Source organism: Triticum urartu, unplaced genomic scaffold (genome assembly GCF_003073215.2).
Source record: "Triticum urartu cultivar G1812 unplaced genomic scaffold, Tu2.1 TuUngrouped_contig_6090, whole genome shotgun sequence".
NCBI classification, from domain to species: Eukaryota; Viridiplantae; Streptophyta; class Magnoliopsida; order Poales; family Poaceae; genus Triticum; species Triticum urartu.
Window position 1 is genome coordinate 1 of NW_024116820.1, and position 7,216 is coordinate 7,216.

Sequence of the window (7,216 nt, forward strand, 5' to 3'; positions counted from 1 at the left end):
GGCAGGCCTGGGTCGGCCCGCGCCCCCGCCTCTCCGGGGCGGCGTGTCTCGTCAGCCCCGGGGCGGAGCAGGCCTTCGAGACCGACCTCTCCGACGCGCAGGTACGCGCCGTGATCTCTGATTTGGGGGTAGTGCTCCGGGTGCGGTCAGGCTTGAATTCGTGTGCTTCTGAGAGGCCCGTGCCATTGCTGTGGGTTTGGAGGAGTAATGTTTCTGGTTCTGCAGATATGCAGATATTCAAGCTGGGGCGGACGGAGTGTATGTGCGTGAGCAGCGAGACGGCGGCTATGGCTGGCGCGGAAGAGGTAGTACTCTTCAGTTGGATGTACCCCAGTTCGGTTTTACTTAGTTTTGTGCTCCTGTTGGATGTACCCCAGTTGAAAATGTGTGGTGCTCGCTTTGCCTAATTTTCTGTTTAAGGATTATAGTTTTTGCCGGGCAGATGCTATGTAGAGAATCAGTTAATTTCCTCTAGAAATGCTCAAATGGTGATTTGGCGAAATTTGGAAACACCAGTTCTGCATCATAGCATGGATAAGGTAGATTGCATTGCATTTTCAATTTAGGGGCATACTATTTTTTGGCACGTTTTATACTAGTGACTCGATCATTGATCAATAGTTAGATGAAATTGTAGGATGATCCAGGCATGACTCTTCTAAATGTGTTATAATGTAGCTTCACATTTGTATAAAAAAAGCAACCACTCTCGAAACCTTTTTCTGTTTGCCAAGGATTGTGGTGCTAGCTATTCTGGAATAGAGCCTAATAAAAACTCTGAATACTTTGTCTTGATTTGGTGTAAAGATCGACCCCTGCCGTGTAACTCTGGCTAGTGCTTTGTTTCATAAGGCTGTGCCTTGTGTGACTGCATGGTTGGAACTTGGAAAAATGTTTTGGACCTTGTATACAGAGTGATGTGTCGGCAATGTTGTGAATCCGTGTTGACAATACCAACAATTTATTAGCAAATAAAGAACAGGTCACACTGTATAGGCAGTCAGTTTGACAACATCTGTATTCCAGAGTTCACAAGCAGTTTGGCTCCGCCTGAAATGTTGTAAGACAACGAGCTTGCATGTATTGTTCTTTAAAATCATTTAAAAGTTACTCGCTGCTGCTTGACTTCTTGAACATTTTCTAGGATTCATGACTCCATTTTCGGATGAATAACTTCATGTTGAAATGGCAAACGAGGTACTGCCATTTGCTAAACCCTGCATTCTTATTATGTAGTGCTTTCTGTGACTATTATTCCCACTGTATCGCTTTAGTGAATTATAATAAAGCATCATCCCAGGTTTGGTGGTGTATTCACTTCTGTGTTCTTGTTACCGGATCTCATTAAAGTAACCAGCACAGTACTTTCTATGTATTGGTGGTGTGTTGTTTTGGTTCAAGTCCAGTCCTTCATTGGTGGACATCTTTAGCATATATAAACTGTAAGTAGAGAGGAATGTGCGAGTCCGTATGAGTTTAAAGCAACTAGCTAAGAATCCCAATCATGTCCAACATTAACTTGTTTACATTTGAAAATACGAAATGTGTCTATAATTTCTGTAAATGGCATATGTATTCTAGTCTTTTGTTTGAACAGTCTGTACTGATAATGATAATATAGCGCCTATAGACAAAAGTTGAACTCTCCTCTTTAATGCGTTCTCTATAAAGATTATTTGTATGAAGTGCTCGCTGCTTCTCTTATCCCGTTGCAGATAACTTGTACAATGTATTTGTCAATGTACTGAGACGATGAGGTGGATCATTGCAAGACGGTGAAGGCCTGTCAAACGCATGAAACACTCTGTTCTCCTCACTCCGTGCAGAGCCGCATGGAAGCTGATCCAGAACGATCGTGTCGAGAAGTTGCAAATGATGATCGACCGGCTGTACCTCCGTGCTAGAGCATTGTAGAATAGCATGCTAAATTTTGGTGATATATTGTATTCCATCTTGGTTTCATTTCCTTCTCTTTGTACGTAGACATTGATTAGCACAGACTTCTGCTGATATATTGCATTCCATCTTCGTTTCATTTCCTTCTCTTTGTATGTAGACATTGATTACCCCAGACTTCGTACTTGTGTATCTTACATAGTAGGAATATTTATTTATATATAAAATGCATCATGGATTCGCAATTGGGAATTTTCACCGTGAATCAAGCATTAAAGCCATGAACTGGACAGGGGAACTTTTGGTCTATGGGTGTATATGCACCCTATATGTAAAACAATTAGTAATTAAATAAAAAGTCAACTAATTCTGAAAATATTTTTAAAATAAACTTGACCTTCCATTGTACTGGTAAAAATAATTCCATAAAAAAATCTCATTGACAACTTTTCATAAAAGACAATTTTCGGTCAAAATAGTGTGAATCTACCTATAATAGCAAACAATTTTTTTTTGCTCTGAAGTCAACGTTGGTTTTCTATTTATGAAATTTATATACTAGTGCAAAAGAAAGTCGCGTTTATTGTAAAATACTTCAAAACGTTTTTGACTTTTTTTTCTTATTATTATTGTTTTTCCTATATGAGGTGTGTATATACACCTAGGAACCAAAGCAATCCATCCATGGCCTGTATGGGAGGATGAGCGCCCAATTTTATTGTTAAATATTTAGCAGACAATGTATCCGTTATTTAAGTTTTAATAAAGCTTGCCTGAAGGCCTCCCGGCAGAAAAAAAAACATTGTCTAGTCGTTTTTTGCTGTCGAGAAGACAATGGCCATTCAATGATGAGGATAAAAATCATATCAACATCTATCCAATTAACCCACTATGCTATTATGTTCAAAGTTTTAAAAAATGCATCAAGCCTTCAACGTTTCCTTAGCAAAGAGGTAGGCCGCATGTTGATTTCAAGAAAGATAAGGGCGTCTTCCGCAAAAATGCATGGCCAGGTGGCAATATGCGAGCTCGAGTATATAATGAATCGTAGATGTTACGTATTTTCGCGTGTACATACCGTATTGGAATGTTTTTCAAGTATAGGTGTAAACTAGTGTTCATTATAAAACTTCAGCCACCGATGATTGTGAGATTCTTGAAGAGAGACGATTTGGGCTGATTCGAAGTTAACAGAATACCGCGAACGTGTTATGCATCAGTAAGTCAAGGGATCAAATGTGTATTTTTCTCCTCGCTATACTACGTCAAACGGTGGTGGCCCCACCGTCGCTCGAGAAAGTTAATAAAGCTAAGTTTAAATTTGAATTTCAAAACTTGAAATTGAGATTTGAGAAGCAAGCATGGCACGACACTCAGGAGGGTACATGCCGCCCTCCTATGTATACCTGGCCATAATTTGGGTCGGGCCAGGCCTAACAAAGCCCGAAGCAAAAAATCTAGACCCAGGCCCGGCCATCTGGCCGGGCCTAGTTTTCAGGCCCACACCTGGCCGTCAATAAAAAAACCCATCAGACCTCAGGCTGGGCCTCTTTCTTAAATTGCAAATATTACAAGCCCAAACCCAGCCCGGCCCAGTCATCAAGCTCAAAATCTAGGCCCAGGCCCAGCCCATGGGCAAGGTCAGGCCGAGTCGGGTTGGGCTTTTTCGGGCCGGGTATCTCATGGCCAGGTATGCTGCCGCACCCACCCACTCCCTCCCGCTTCTCTCTTTCTTTCTCTCTCTCACAAAAAAAAACACTACTCCCTCCCATTTCCCGCCTTTTTTTTTCTTCCCCACCCACTCCAGAACCTTCCTTCCTTCCTTCATCGGCTTTCTCCGCCACCCGTAGCTGTTTATGGTAATTTGTTCTGTATGTCAGTTCAGGGAAATGTGAACGAACGATTGCTTTCCATCATTACCATCTTCTCATGGTAGCTGTTTATGGTAATTTGTTCTGTATGTCAGTTCAGGGAAATGTGAACGAACGATTGCTTTCCATCATTACCATCTTCTCATGGTAGCTGTTTATGGTAATTTGTTCTGTATGTCAGTTCAGGGAAATGTGAACGAACGATTGCTTTCCATCATTACCATCTTCTCATGGTAGCTGTTTATGGTAATTTGTTCTGTATGTCAGTTCAGGGAAATGTGAACGAACGATTGCTTTCCATCATTACCATCTTCTCATGGTAGCTGTTTATGGTAATTTGTTCTGTATGTCAGTTCAGGGAAATGTGAACGAACGATTGCTTTCCATCATTACCATCTTCTCATGGTAGCTGTTTATGGTAATTTGTTCTGTATGTCAGTTCAGGGAAATGTGAACGAACGATTGCTTTCCATCATTACCATCTTCTCATGGTAGCTGTTTATGGTAATTTGTTCTGTATGTCAGTTCAGGGAAATGTGAACGAACGATTGCTTTCCATCATTACCATCTTCTCATGGTAGCTGTTTATGGTAATTTGTTCTGTATGTCAGTTCAGGGAAATGTGAACGAACGATTGCTTTCCATCATTACCATCTTCTCATGGTAGCTGTTTATGGTAATTTGTTCTGTATGTCAGTTCAGGGAAATGTGAACGAACGATTGCTTTCCATCATTACCATCTTCTCATGGTAGCTGTTTATGGTAATTTGTTCTGTATGTCAGTTCAGGGAAATGTGAACGAACGATTGCTTTCCATCATTACCATCTTCTCATGGTAGCTGTTTATGGTAATTTGTTCTGTATGTCAGTTCAGGGAAATGTGAACGAACGATTGCTTTCCATCATTACCATCTTCTCATGGTAGCTGTTTATGGTAATTTGTTCTGTATGTCAGTTCAGGGAAATGTGAACGAACGATTGCTTTCCATCATTACCATCTTCTCATGGTAGCTGTTTATGGTAATTTGTTCTGTATGTCAGTTCAGGGAAATGTGAACGAACGATTGCTTTCCATCATTACCATCTTCTCATGGTAGCTGTTTATGGTAATTTGTTCTGTATGTCAGTTCAGGGAAATGTGAACGAACGATTGCTTTCCATCATTACCATCTTCTCATGGTAGCTGTTTATGGTAATTTGTTCTGTATGTCAGTTCAGGGAAATATGAACGAACGATTGCTTTCCATCATTAGTCAGTTCTGCAGATGTCTGTTGGGTTCTGTAATGGTAATTTGTGCTGCAAATGATGATACTAGCGTTCCTTCCTTTTACACATCTGCAAATATTTCTGTTGGGTTCGTGGTAGTGGTAATTTTCTGGCTTTAGTTACTCAAGATTGCATCTGTAAATCTAGTTCTGTATAGATCCTAGGGGCATCTGTTGCTTAGCAATATCCCATGCTCATCTATTCGCGAGCTGTTGCCATGTTAATTCTTCGTTGCCTCTGCCCTTATGTTTGCCACCTTGTGCTGTTGTGGAGATGCAATTTCGGATCTTTCTAAAGAATTTCCTAAGGTCAATTATCTAATAAGTCTGGTTGTGTATGTGCTGTTAGCTAAAATATTGTGATAAGTTACACTCATCTTGTGCAGTTTACCTCGTGGAGATGGGATTTCTGTAAAAATTGACAGAATTATGATAGCCAATTTGTCATGTATGTTAGTTATACCATAAACGCTGTGAACGGTTCCACTCAACTTGTACAGTTGATCTTAATTTACAGGATCTGAATAGTCATGGCGATTGATTGCAATCTGATGTTCGTTGTCTTGCAGATGAGCTCATCAAGAACGCTGCCTACATTGGCACCCCTGGCAAGGGTATCCTCGCTGCTGATGAGTCCACCGGCACAATCGGCAAGCGCTTCGCCAGCATCAATGTTGAGAACGTTGAGGACAACCGTCGCGCCCTCCGTGAGCTCCTCTTCTGCACACCTGGTGCCCTCCAGTACCTCAGCGGTGTGATCCTCTTTGAGAAGACCCTGTACCAGAGCACCAAGGGTGGCAAGCCCTTTGTCGACATCCTCAAGGCGGGCAATGTCCTCCCTGGCATCAAGGTGGACAAGGGTACCATCGAGCTCGCTCGAACCAACGGTGAGACCACCACCCAGGGCTTTGATGACCTTGCATTGGCAAGCGCTGCGCCAAGTACTACGAGGCTGGTGCCCGCTTCGCCAAGTGGCGTGCAGTCCTCAAGATCGGCGCCACTGAGCCATCGCAGCTCTCCATCGACCAGAACGCTCAGGGTCTGGCCCATTGTTGAGCCTGAGATCCTTGTTGATGGTCCTCATGACATTGACCGCCGTGCTTAGGTGACCGAGATCGTCCTTGCTGCCTGCTACAAGGCCCTCAACGACCAGCATGTCCTCCTCGAGGGCACCCTCCTGAAGCCCAACATGGTCACCCCTGGATCCGACGCCAAGAAAGTGGCCCCTGAGGTCATTGCTGAGTACACCGTCCGCACCCACCAGAGGACTGTCCCTGCTGCCGTCCCCGCCATTGTCTTCCTCTCTGGTGGACAGAGTGTGGAGGAGGCGACCCTGAACCTGAATGCCATGAACAAGCTCCAGACCAAGAAGCCCTGGAACCTGTCCTTCTCCTTCGGGCGTGCCCTCCAGCAGAGCACCCTGAAGGCCTGGTCCGGTAAGGCAGAGAACGAGGAGAAGGCCAGGGCGGCGTTCCTGGTGAGGTGCAAGGCCAACTCCGAGGCCACCCTCGGCACCTACAAGGGCGTCGCCACCCTCGGCGAGGGCGCCTCGGAGAGCCTCCATGTCACGGACTGTAGAAGCATGGTGGGACCAGTCTGAAAATTAGTGGGAGCAAACCGACATAAGAGATAAGACTATAGCTATATTCTATTTTCTTACGAAAGAAGTGTCTTCTCAGCTCTTTTTCCTCATACAAATTCCATCTTTTTGTTGAAACTGACATATTTTGGCACGGAAATGAATTCTTTATTTTCTTTTCCAGCCCAACAAGCTAGTTGTCAGTTTGGACCTTTAAGTATGGCATTACAAAAATCTTCTGTTGCCTGTGTGAAGCTATTGATTCAGGTATAGTATCCTCTGCTTATATTGATTCATCTGTTTGGATTTCTATCGACTGATGTTTGATTTAGCTATCTTTGTGTTACCTACTTGAAAACCATATGATTGGCTTGTCTTCTATACTTGCATCTGATAGGGTGCAGCTACTGTTAGTGGTGATGATCTTTTGGAAAAGGCTGCGGAGAAGGGCTTAACTGAAGCTATGAAGTGCTTGTTGGAATCTGGTGCAAACCCAAACGTTCCTAACGCAGTAAGAATGCTGTTTTCGTCGGCATAACTTGTCTAGTCGTGTTTCATCGTAGATCATAACTAGTCGATCTATGTGTGTTTCGTGAACTTGCTA

The 7,216-nt window shown here is 43.3% G+C and overlaps 1 long non-coding RNA gene and 1 pseudogene across 1 annotated transcript; both read left to right on the top strand.

The window, feature by feature from the left end:
- The first annotated feature begins 221 nt into the window (after positions 1–221).
- On the top strand, positions 222–2,033 carry LOC125530126. Its single transcript, XR_007292835.1, has 3 exons — positions 222–305; positions 1,145–1,197; positions 1,716–2,033. It is a non-coding gene; the product is annotated as an uncharacterized LOC125530126 (long non-coding RNA).
- Positions 2,034–3,578: 1,545 nt separating this feature from the next.
- On the top strand, positions 3,579–6,648 carry LOC125530125 (annotated as a pseudogene).
- Positions 6,649–7,216: the final 568 nt, after the last annotated feature.